The sequence below is a fragment of the Stenella coeruleoalba genome, assembly GCF_951394435.1.
Source record: "Stenella coeruleoalba genome assembly, chromosome: 1".
NCBI lineage: Eukaryota > Metazoa > Chordata > Mammalia > Artiodactyla > Delphinidae > Stenella > Stenella coeruleoalba.
The window spans coordinates 80,223,955-80,236,902 of record NC_137169.1 but is presented as its reverse complement, the minus strand read 5'-3'; positions in this window follow the sequence as shown (position 1 = coordinate 80,236,902).

Sequence of the window (12,948 nt, the reverse complement as noted above, 5' to 3'; positions counted from 1 at the left end):
AGCATCTCACTCCAGCGAAGGTGGAGTCCTTGTTACAGATAAGAGTCCAGCCAATGTCCAGTACCCAAATTGTGCCCTGGAGCCAGCTCCTCGCTCAGAGGAAAAAGAGAGAAATTGGCAGGTCAACCAATTTTTCTGCTGTTAAACTCTCTTTGTGTCTACTGAAGCAGAAACCTAGCTGATCCATAAATGAGCTTCAGAGTGTCTATTAACTACCTGAAATTGCATGTAAATTTTTGCATTGATGTGTCTGGACTTTTTTTCTAGTTTTGAGTTTCTTTGTTGAAAGTGTCCATAGCCCTTTTGTAGTTACACTGAATAAAAAATTATTTTTTTTTGCAAACAGTTAATGTATATGTATAAAATGAATGCAAACAATAGACATGTAACAATGAAAAAGCCTCCATAGTCCTCAAATTTAGAGATAATAATACTGATTTAGTGAATGTGTTCCCAGACATTTCCTTAATGTTCATATCAACATGTAAATGTCACTACAATAAATAAGATCACATTATAACATTTGTGACTTGCTTCTTTCTTGTGGCATATCTCCCTATCAAGCTTCACGAGCACTGATCATCACTTTTGCACTAGACTTTCCATAAATTGCCAAAGTAAAAGGTGGCCATTAAAGGAGGTGAAATGAAACGAAGTTATTTGTTAATGCTCTTCCCACCCCCTCTAGTCACTTCCCTGGAGGAACTGCCTTTTTTCTAAGGCAAACATATTGATACATGTTCACAAATGAGGAAATTCTTTTGGTTTACACTGTATACATACTCTGAAATGTGCCTTTTTCACTTAACATGGACCTGCCTTTAGTTAGTACATATAGAACAAATTCATGCTTTTTAGTGGCTATATAGTATTTCATGTAATGAATTCAGCCAATTTGCTACTGATGAACATTTAGAAGGGTTTTGCCAAGATACTCTACTGCAGTTAACATCCTTGTAACATCTTTGAATGTCCTGGCATTCTAGTACTTTAAAGAAAAAAAAGTGACAGAATCACAAAGAGAAACTGACAAATTCATCATCACCATAGAAGACTAATATATCATTCTCAGAAGCGAATAAATAAAAAAAATTTGGATATGGAAGATTTGAACAATGAAGTTAAGCTTGATCTACTGGGCATACACATAGAATCTGTGACCCCAAATTTGAGAATTTTGTACATATAGAATATTTATAAAAATTGACCATTAATAGACCATAGTGGAATTCTCAACAAATATCATAGAACTTAATCATACTCGTCAAGTTCTTTATCCGTAATGCAAGTAATTTAGAGATCAATAAGAAAATAATTTTTAAACACTCAATATATTTGGAAAATTTAAAACACGTATTCCTGGTTCAAAGGAGTACTTATAATAGAAATCAGAAAATATATAGACTTGAAGAATTAAAATACTAAATTTGTACAGGCAGTTAAAGTAGTAATTTATGAGAAATTTATAGCTGTAAAATGCTTATATTGGGAAGCAATGAAAGGGTGAAAGAGTATTCAATATAACAAATTAGGAAAAATGCCAAAAACTAATTATTATTTTAAAAGACTACCAGAAATAGACAAAAATTAAGTAAAAATAAATGCATGCATTAGGAATGAAAAAGGACAAATCAACAGATACTACAGAGATTTTAATAAATAAGGGATCACCATAAATAATTTTCTTCTAATAAATTTGAAAACTTAGACAACATGGATAATATATCAGTTAGGGTCCTATTGGATGAAGAGAAGTCACACTGGGTATTTCAGCAGAGAGAAATCAATATCAGGAATTGGTTAAGCAGGTGTTGGATGGCTGAAAAGGTGAAGAGAGGACACTGAGGTAACACAGAGTTAATAAATGTAGGAAGAATTGCATCCCTGGGACTGGTGATTGTCAGCAGGTGTAATTGGGGGTGGTTTGCAGAGTCCCAGCACCAGCATCATCAGGCAGGTAGAGAAGGGAAGATTGGGATCTGGGAGACAGAAGCTTAGTAAATGGCACAGATGATTTCCTGGAAAACTACAATTTTCCAAAACCAATTCAAGAAGCAACAGAAATTGAAAATACATCTTCAACCATTAAGAAAATCAGGGATTAAAATCTACTTACAACGAAACAGAACATAAAATTTAAAAAAAAAAAAGCTGCTAAGCCCACATGGTTTTACACCTAACTTCTACCAAGTAGTCAAAGAATTGATAACGGATAGTGCCAGGATCACAGTGGCCCTTTTATTTTGGAGGGGGCGGCAGGTCAAAAGGAATGAGTTTTTTAATATTAATATCTATTACCACATTACTTTTTCTAAAGGTTGTAACAAATCATAATGCCACAGGCCTCCCCATCAGAACGGGGCATGTCGAAACAGAGCTTGGGCTCCCAGACTGTCTAGGTTTGAATCTTGGCTCTGCGATTTGCTAGCTGAACTATTTCCTTAATTTAAAAAAATTTACTTCTTAGCATTGCCATGAACATTAAATGAGATAATCCACATAAAGTGTTTAGCATATACTAATCACTTAATAAATATCATCTACTATTATTGTTACCAGCATTACGTTTTAAATTTTGCCAGGCTGATGGATGAAAAATTGTATCTCCTTAGTTGACTTCATATTATCCTCATAACCAGTGAGTTTTAAGTTGTTATAAATTATTGGCTTTTTCCAGGTTCTTCTGTACATTTCTATTTCCTTTGCCTGCTTTTCTACTGAGTTGCATTTTTCTTAATACTTTTCATATTAGTGGCATTATATGTCACATGTCATGTATGACAAATATATTTTTCTAATCCACGATGGTTTTTTCTTTCATTCTGTTTATAACAGTTATTGCCAAGATAAAATGTTTAATTTTTATGTAGTTGAATATGTCTACCTTTCCCTCTTGGGTTCCGGGTTTCCTGTCTTGCTTAGTGTCTCTCTAATTCTAGGCATATACTAATAGTTTTATTAATTTGTTTTTCAAATTTAGATCTTTATTCCATATTTTTGTGATGGCATGAGGCTAGGGGTCTATTTTTGTTTTCTTCCAGATGATTATTCAATTCTACCAGAATCATTTATTTAAAAGTTCATCTATTTCTCACTGAATTAAGATTTTGAAAAAGAATGGTCACTGTGATTTGGCCTTAGCAGATACTAGAATTTAGCACAAAATCTTAAAATAAAAATAGTATGATATTAGCACAGGAATAGTTAAATAGATTTCTCAAACAGATAGAGCATTCACAAAGAGATCTAATTCATTGGGACCTTAACATATGATAACTAGTCACAGTTTTCACTTGATTCTTAAAGGATTCCATGACCCCAAAATGGTTATAAATTCAAGACCAAAAATAAGAGCTATAGGTTGTCCCATTTTCATTGTAAAAAAACAGATCTGATTTTTTCTCCCATCCTTTAAAACATTTAGAGGAAAAGTTGTCTGAAAAAGAAAAAGTCGATTAATGTTAGGTCTACCCTAAACTTTCTGTGGGCATGATGTCGCTGCCCCGCTAGGTCTGGAACAGAAAATCAAGCCAAAGAGAATTGTGTTGGTCCTTAAGATCACATGGAACTTGTTTTGTTAGGTTTTGGACTTGCTTGGGTCCTGTCATGCCTTCCTTTTTTCTTATTTTTCCTCTTTGGAATGAGAATTGTGGGGGAGGAAAAAAAAATGTTCCCTCTACCCTTCTAAGTTCTTAGCTGAGACCTCTAATAAAAGATGTATTAACAAAAGAAAAATAAACAGAAGTTTATTAACATGTATGCCTTATATATACATGGGAGACACCAGGGAAAAATGAGTAGTGCAAGCAGGCGGCCTTAGAATTCAGAATTAGATAGCATCTTAGGGAAAGAAGAGGGGGAAGTAGGCCTTTTAGGGGAGCAAAATAATTAAATAATTTTTTAGGAAAGATAAATAGATGAACAGATGAGTTTGTGACAATGGTTAAGATTGATGTTCTATTCTCCTCTACTGTGATGAGTCAATCAATCTCCCCTGGTTGATAAAACTCCTGGGGAGAAGATTTATGACAATTGAGGTCCTTTTGGAGGATCTGTCTTCAGGCAGATAAGGGGGAGTGCAGAGTAAGCTTTTCCCCATATTTGCTGTTTTTCAAGTGCCTACAGCTCAAAATAGTCAATATACCAAAGCTGCATATTTTGGGGTAGTATGACTCCTAAACTCCTACAGTCATATCTTGGGGTGGCATGTTCTGCTGCCCTTCAAAATGTCTATCCTATGCCTGTCCCACTATTGTATTTTGGAAGCACACAACTTGTTTGGCTTTACAGGTTCACAGCTGGAGAGGACGTTGCCTGAGGATGAATTGTACCTACCTCGAGTCTCACTGTTATCAGGTGATATTTAGATGAGACTTTGGATGTTAAAGGCAATGCTGGAATGAGGTTGAGACTTTGTGGGCTGTTGGAATGGGTAGAATGTATTTGGCATGTGAGAAGGACATGATGGGGTGCAGGGGTGCTGAGTGAAATGCCAGGGACTGAGCGGTTGTGCCTTCCCACAATTCATAAGTTGAAGCCCTAATCCCCAGTGTGATGCTATTTGGAAAATGGGCCTTTGAAGATAATTAGATCATGAGGGTGGAGCCCTCATGTTGGAATTAGTGCCTATATAAGAAGAGACAGGAGACAGCTTGCTTCCTCTCTCTGTCATGTGAGGATACAATGTGAAGACAGCCATCTACCAACCAGGAAGCAGGCTCTCACCAGACACCAGATCTGCCAGTGCCTTGATCTTGGGCTTCCAGCTTCCAGAACTGTGAGAAATAAATGTCTGTTGTTTAAGCCATTTATTCTATGGTAGTTGTTGTAGCAGCCTGAGCTAAGGTAGAAATCAATGATTTGCATGATGATTTACTGCTCCTCCTCCTCTTTGTCCTTCCACATAAATGTTTATAGAAAAATTAATATTAGCTAATCAAATGTCATTTATAAAGTGTTGGTTTCTTCCAGCCACTGTGAATGTTACAATAATTCTGTAAAGTGAAGAAATATTACCAAATGCCAATTTCAAGGAAAATGCACACATCTTTTTTTGTGTCAAAGCAAGCCAAACCTATATAGCATTGCTCTTCCCTAACACAGTATGTTTGAAAATGGGCAAGTGGCTGCTTGAAGCTTTATAGATGTCATCAATAATCTACAGTTTGAGTTTTTGCCTATTTTCTGCTTTCGTGTCTAAATTTCAATCTCAGCTCTTTTGGAGGAACTGAACACTGCACTTTATGTAGATTTTATTTCACCCTTAAAGGTCATATGACATCACCTCCCCTTCTGCAGAAGATCACAGCTTGAATTGATTTTTAATGACCTTCTCCATATACTGCCTCTGAGATTTCATTTAAAAAGAAACAAAAAACTTTCAAAAGTAGAACTACATGACTGAAGTTAACTCTACCTTGACTTCAAGAGAGATAAGGGTCGTGAGCACGCACGTGTGTACACAGACACACACACGCTTGTATCTCAAACACTTTCCTCATTTTAAAAAAAATTAACATATTCTCAATATTTTTTTCTGCTCAGAAGCCCCAGAACTGATCATTCTTTTACAGACCGTAGCACATCATCTGTACAAGAAGGATGGGCAAGGAGAACAAGAATTTCTCAGCTTTAAAAACGAACTGGGTTCCTTCCACTTGACCAACCCAAGATCCAGAGTTGAAAGTCTTCATAAGTAACTTGGGTGGAGCAGTTTTTGCCGATCTGTTGCTCGTCCCGGTTCATAAACTGCGTATGACATAGTTCCTGCAAAGAACACAGTGCACTTGATGAGAGTGTTGAAATAATACTGAACTTTAAAAGGGGAAAAACACATGGATTCTGTTTGGTGGAGGGGAAGGGTAGGAAGAGAGAAAACTGGATTGTTGGTGTTAAAACTCACCCCAGATAATAATAATCAACCTCCAAAACTGGAAACCAGAGCTTCAAGTATATTCTTCAGAAACACAAACTTCTGGGGTCACTAGTCTTTCAAGATAAGTACAGAATCTGCAGGGGAGTCTCTCCATTGAGGAATCTAGTTATTAAATCTTTTTCTTAAATGGAATGGAGAGGTGAAAACAAAAAGCTTCTTAGCCTATCAATTAGGTTTCAAAGTAGAAGCATCTGTTGGAGTGTCTAACCTAGACTCCAGGGAAATCCACCATTCTTCACTGTTTCATTACAGTTAACAGTTTACAATTACATTCCAAGAGAAGTTAATTCAGTTATTGTGCCAGCAAAGGAAAAATCGACAAATCCTAAGCCCAACCAGAGAGTCCCCATTTTGACTGGCTGATTTTCCCCTTTTAGTATATTTCTCAGAATGCTAATGTGTGTGATAGGAACTCTTCAGTTACTGCAAGGAAACAGTCACAGGAAGAGTAGGAAGCAGTTAAAAGAAGCATGTAATGGAAACGGAGGATTTGGTTTCAAGTCATTTAATGCCCTTGAGTCTGAGCTGAGCTGCAATGGAGAAAAACCAGAAGCAACTGTTAGGAGAGTGATCCATCGCCCTGCCCTGTGCCCCTTGCCCCCTGTCCTGTGCCCCTGGCCTGCTCCATTCCCTCCTATCCATCTGCATGGCCTTCTCACCATCTCCTCCGATCCTAATGTCCTTCATAGTTCTGCTGTTACTCAACCTTCTCCGTGGAACCTTATGAGCTGCCCCATCTGTGAGTTATTTTCTCACTTTCTGAGCTCTAGTAGCATCACCATGCTACCCGTGCTCAAGGCACAAAACTCTTATTTTCTCCCACCCCTCACAGCCTATCTATCAGCAGCAAGTCTTGTTGACTTTACTTCCAAAACATATTCTGCTTCTCCCCAACTGCACCACCTCATCCTGGTCTAAGTCATCCTGTCCTGGAACATAAACTAACACATCTCTTAGACTTCTGCATCCTTCTTGTCTCACTACAGTTTGTTCCCCACTTGACTGCTGGAGTACTGTCTTCAAAATATGCCCCTGTTTAAAGCTCTACGACTTCCCATCACACTTAAATTCCAAATTTTTCCTATCACACTTAGAAAAAGTTCCAAATTCCTTTATTTTTTTTCTTAGCTCAATCGGTACATTTTCTTACTTACTCATTTTTGTCTTTAACTTTTTATTTTTACATTTTTGAATAAAAATACAATTTATATGATTTGAAAATCTAAATGATATTCTATTCTCCCCATAGGTAACCAAACCTTTACAAGTTTGTCCTGTTTCTTAAAGGAAATGCAAGCAAGTAGGAATTGCTTCTTATTTTCTTCTTTATTACACAATGGTAGCACACTACACATGCTCTGAATTTTGCTTTTCTCACCTAATATATTTTGTTTCCATATCAGAACATAAGGGAGTTCCTCATTCTTTTTTTTTTTTTTTTAATAGCCATATTGGGTTCTACAATGGGAATATACCATGATCTATTTAACCTGCCCCTTTCAGTGCACACTTGGTTTGTTTCTATCTCTTGCTGTTACAAACAAGCTGCACTGAGTAGCTTCATATGCAGGTTTTTTGGTTTGTGTGCAGGCAAATCTCAAGGATAAAGTCCCAGAAGTAGGATTACCAGGCCAAAGAGTAAATGCATTTATATTTCTAATAAATATTACCAAATTGAATTCTATTGAAGTTGCACCATTTTACACGTCTGTCAACAATACCTATTTTCTTACAGCTGCACAAGTTGCGCGCATTATCCAACTTTGGTATTTTTGCCAATCTGGTGGATAAAAAATGGTATCTCAATGTAATTTTAATTTGGATTTTTCTTGTGATGAACGAAATTGTGAACTTTTTTATATGTATATAGATCAGTTATTTTTCTCTTTCTGTGAACTGTCTGTTCTTTACCTGTTTTTCTATTGGGTTGTTGTCCTTTACCTTCTCAATTTCTAAGAGTTCTTTATACATTAGGGAGATTAGATCTTTATCTGTGATTATCTTGGTATTTAAAGCCCTAGGGATCTGACCTCACCTCTGACCTCAGCTAATATAAATCTCCTTCCCACCTGTTACGCTCCAGCCTCGATGTTCTGTGATCTCTTTCTTGCCTGAAGGCCTTTAAATTTGCTGTCCCTCTGCCTGGAATGCTGTTCCCCATGTCATTGCACAGTTGTCTCCTCCTTATTACTCAGAGCTCTGCTGAAGTATTGATGGGAAAGTCTTTCCTGGACCACAGTCTACTGTAGACACCCAGTTCTGCTCTATCACATCATTCAGGCTTAATTCTTTGCGAAGCTCTTATTTTTCACCAGTAATTTTTGTTTGTTTTGGTTTGTTTATCGTCAGTCTCTCCCCATCCAGAATGGAAGCTCCAAGAGAAACAGGTCTGTCTTGCCCATCACACTATCCCCAGAGCTTAAAATAGGACCTGGCACGTAGTAGGCACGTCAGATTGTGTGATGAATGAATCCTTTCATCCTCTCTCCAGGCATCTTCACATGCCTTTACAATGTGCATCGCCTGACATATTCCCTAGAAAGAAGATTGAAAATAACATGTTTTTTTCTTGTTTGTTTGTTTGTTTGTTTTGATACCAATATGTGCCAAACAATGGGCTAGGTTTTATTATACATGTCATTTCATCCTTCTGGTCACTCTGAGCTAGTTAGCATTATGTTCACTTTTATCAATAAAGCTGAGACTCTAATAAGCCCCCAAAGAAGTTGCCCAAGAACATGTGGTTTATATACATGCACGTCCACGTGAGGTGAGCTGGTTTCAAAGTCCGTTCTCTTCTAATTACACCATACCTAGGACATTATCTTACTCCTTAAATTTCGGCATGGCATCTACTTTTTACTGGCATGCCATACTTTCTCAATAGATCACAGAATCATAATATGTCAGAGCCTGATAGAGTCTTAATGGTCACCTAGACTTAACTAAGTGGTACAGTAAATCAGCAGTAGGTCCAGGATGCAAATCTGTAACCCCTGAATCACTAACCTCCTCCCTACTCCCTGTTATAATGGTTATGCCAAGCTCATTCCCACCACAAGGACTTTGCACTTGCTATTCCTTCTGTCTGGAATTATTTCCTTCTAGATTTTCACATGGCTAACTCTTTTGTCATCATTCAGGCCTCAGGGCACATGAGCTCCTTAGAGAAGACTTTTCTGACCACACAAACCAAATTAGGCGCCTCTCTCACCCCAATCACTCTCTATCGTGTTTTTCTGCTTTTATATTCTTCTGAGTACTTCTCCCAATCTGGAACTCTTAGTTATTTGTTTTCTTGCTTGTTGTATGCCTTTCACACTAGAATGTGAGATCCATGAGAAAGGGGCCTTATCCAATTTGTTCATGGCTGTATGTCCAGTGTCCAGAATAACAGAACTATAATAAATACTGTGAAATTTAAAAATTAACAAGATGGCTCTAGAAGCAGCATGGAAAAAGCATAGGCCTAGGAGACTATTCTGGCTCAGTGATTACCCAGCTGCTACCTCACAGCTAATCACTGGGCTTTGGATTTCTCGTCTTTCAAGTGAGGAAATAGATACACTCTGTGGCCACTTACAGTATGATAATTCTATGAAGCTGTAAATTATTCATATGATTCAAGAGTGATTCTCAAAGAGATGAAGTTTACCCCTCTCAGTACAAACTCTTTTCCTATTTTTTTTCCATTTGGGATGGGCATAAATCCTAAAGGTTATCATACTTTTCAGTTTTTAAACAAATAAACAGAACATCATTTACCTTCTTATTTAACTAAAATTCTCATTCCTAAAAGCAAGTATTGTACCATATTGCAAGGAAAATATTGGGAATGTCAGTTTCTATTGACTGATTTTTCTTCTCATTATGGTTCACGTTTTCCTGCTTCTTCAGATGTCTAATAATCTTTGATTGGCTGTTGTAAATTATGAATGCTATGTTGCTGAATTCTGGATTTTGTTGTCTTCTTTAATAGAGGGTTGAGTTTTGTTCTAGCAGGCAGTTAATCTACTTGTGGATCAACTTGGTCTCTTCAACAGTTGTTTTTAAGCCTTGTTAGGGTGGATCTAAAGTAGCCTTTACTCAAGGTTAGACTAACCCTTCTCCTAAGATGTGGCCTTCCTGGGTCTCTATTGACTGCCTGGAGTGTTCAGTGAGATCTCTCCATCTGGCTGGTCAGAACTTTAATGTCTCCCAGTCCTGTTTGAGTTTCAGTAGTTGTTTAGTTTACAGCACCCCAGTGGTTGTTCTTTCCCTGATAGCTCTTTGCCTAGCCTTGTGGAGTCCTACCCCAGACAAAAACAGCTTAGTATTCAACCATAGATTCATGGGGACTCCTAAGCAGATGTCTAGAGTTCTTTCTCTGCAGAGTCCCTCCTCTCCAGTGCTTTGCCCCACGAATTCCGTTCACTTAAGTAGCCCTGACCTCTGATTACTGTCTTCTCAGCTCAGCAAGGGGACTGTACTCTGATTGAATGTCCTCTCCCTGTACCCCACTGGGTAAGGGGCCTCCAGGCAGAAAGGTAGGGCAATTGAGGGATTTACCTCATTTGTTTTCTTCTCTTGAGGATCACAGTCCTGTCTAGTGTCTGAGAACAATTACTTTCTACATTTTTGCCAGTTGAAGAGTTGTTTACAATGGGAGGCTGGTCTGGTATCACAACAGCTAGAAATGGAAGTTACCTCCTTCAGCGCATTCAAGGTGGGTAAGCTCTATTTGCCACCATACAAAATGACCCCAGTGTGCTATATATTTTTATATTTTTTCTTGGGAATGAATATGATGGTTTATAAAGTACAAAGAAACTCAGAAGATATAAACAAACTGATGTAATAACTAGATATACACCTGGTGTAAATCACTAAGTCATGGAGTATCAGGATTAAATAAAATAATGACCAATGGGACAAGCCCAGTGACTGGAACATAGGTAGGTATTTGATAAATATAATCTTCTTTCTTTTTTCTACAGGAGATGCTTGAAGTCAAGTCCTATTTTAAAATCATTTGGTGAACTAGTTATTTAAAGTGTTCCTGTGGTGAATCCTTTTCCAAAGCAAAGGATCCTTTTCTGAAATGCATAAACTCCTCCTAATCTTTTTGTAAATACAGATTTTTGTATATTTGGTTGGCTTAACGTGTTCTGTGAAGAATTTGCTTGCTAAGGCTAAGCGTGGGTGTGGATGTGGATGTGTGTTTGGGAAATGGGTAAGAAAGAAGGGGTTTTGTTGTGCTGTGTCACAAACCCTGCTGGTTTGGGTAGAAGCCATGAGGTTTTAGAACTGTATTTTGAATGAGATGATTAGACAATAACAAATACGGGTGGGAAATCCCTAGACTGCACAAAAGAGGCAGCTGATGTACCAGTTTCTGTTGCTACCTGCTGCTCCTTGGGTTTTCACAGAACATTTTCCAAGAACCTGGAAAGAAGCTTGCCAGGTCAAGTCTCATCCATGGCAGTTCACTCATTCATGCATTTATTCATGCAGCTAATATGTATTGAGCTCTCACTGTGTGTCAGGTGCTAGTCTATGTGCTGACAACACATCAGTGAACAACAGACCTGCTTTCAGAGAACTTATGTTTTAGCGAGGAGGCTATCAAATAAACAGATGATGTACAGAGAAGACAGAGCAAGGTAAGAGTGTTATGGAATAGGCTAGACTGGTAAGAAATGCCTTTTTGATATTGGGAGGTGGCACCTAAAAGGAGCGTACTTGAGCAGAGACCAAAGGAAAGAAGGGGGAGAGTGAGCCTATTAAACATATCTGAGGAAACAAGGAATGCAAAGGCCTGAGGTGGGAGCAACATCACTGGGGTGTAGAGAACAGGTAAGGAGGCCATAACGTCTAGAGTGAAATAAAGAAAGGGTGAGATTTAAGGAGAGGGAGGTAAGTGATGAGGATAGAGGTTGGAGAGCACCAGATCGGGTAGTCTTGTAGGCCATGGCAAGGACTTTGGGTTTTATTCTGGATGAGACAGGAAAGTGAACTGCAGAAGGAGATGACCTTACATTTTTAAAGGATCACTCTGGCTGTAGAGAAGAAACAGGTGAGAAGACCAGTGAAGTTGCTCTTGCAGTAGTACTGATGAGAGCTGCCAGTGGTTTAGGCCAGGATGGTAGCAGCAAAGTTGGCAAGAAGGGGTCAGATTCTGCATACACCTCAAAGGGAAATCTGACAATAAGTGCAATGGATTGGATGTGGGATATGAGAGAAAATGCAAAATCAAGAATGACACCCGAGCAATTGCAAGAATGGCAGTGCCATTTCTTGGTAGGAATGGATGGAATGGGGGGTGGTGAGAGTTGGAAGAGAAGGTCAAGAATTCTTTTTGAACTATCAAGTTCATTTCTACATATCCAAGTGGAGATGCTGAGCAGGCAAATAAACAACCAGGCATGGAGTCCTAGGGAGCCTTTTGAGCTGGAGATACAAATTTAGAATCATCAGCAGAAAGGTGGTATGTAAAGCCATAGAATGGGTTGAGACTCCCTAGTAAGTTGAGTTATTCCAGTATTTAGGGTCAGGATAAGGAGGATGAAGCAAGTAGCCCGAGATAGAGCAGTTACTCCAAAGAGACTAACAGTTGTGTTATTGAGTTTCCCCATCCCCAGGCTCTTCCTCTGTAAAGCAGAGATAATAACTCTCAGCTGCGATGGTTAAATGAGCTAAAGTACTGGGCCGGCTGTGTGTAGCCCGCTGAGGGAGAGAAGAGGGCTTCTTTCTTTTCCCAGTGGCTTCTCCCCCTGTGTTCTCTCCCCTGAACATCACGGATCCAGATGGAATCATTTCTCAAGCTGCTCTGAGATGGTGAGTATTAGTCTGTGGCCCTGGGAGCTGGTTGTGTTGCCAGCTCAGAGGGACACCCAAAGCCTGATTCACAGGGCTGTCAACAGAATTGGCCTAAAGGTATGAGAAGCTGTTATCTGTGTGGGATGGCAGAAGAAGTGTGAGGTAGGGTAGAAATAGGTTAAGGAGGACCACTAGGGAGAATGTAGGGGTGCAGG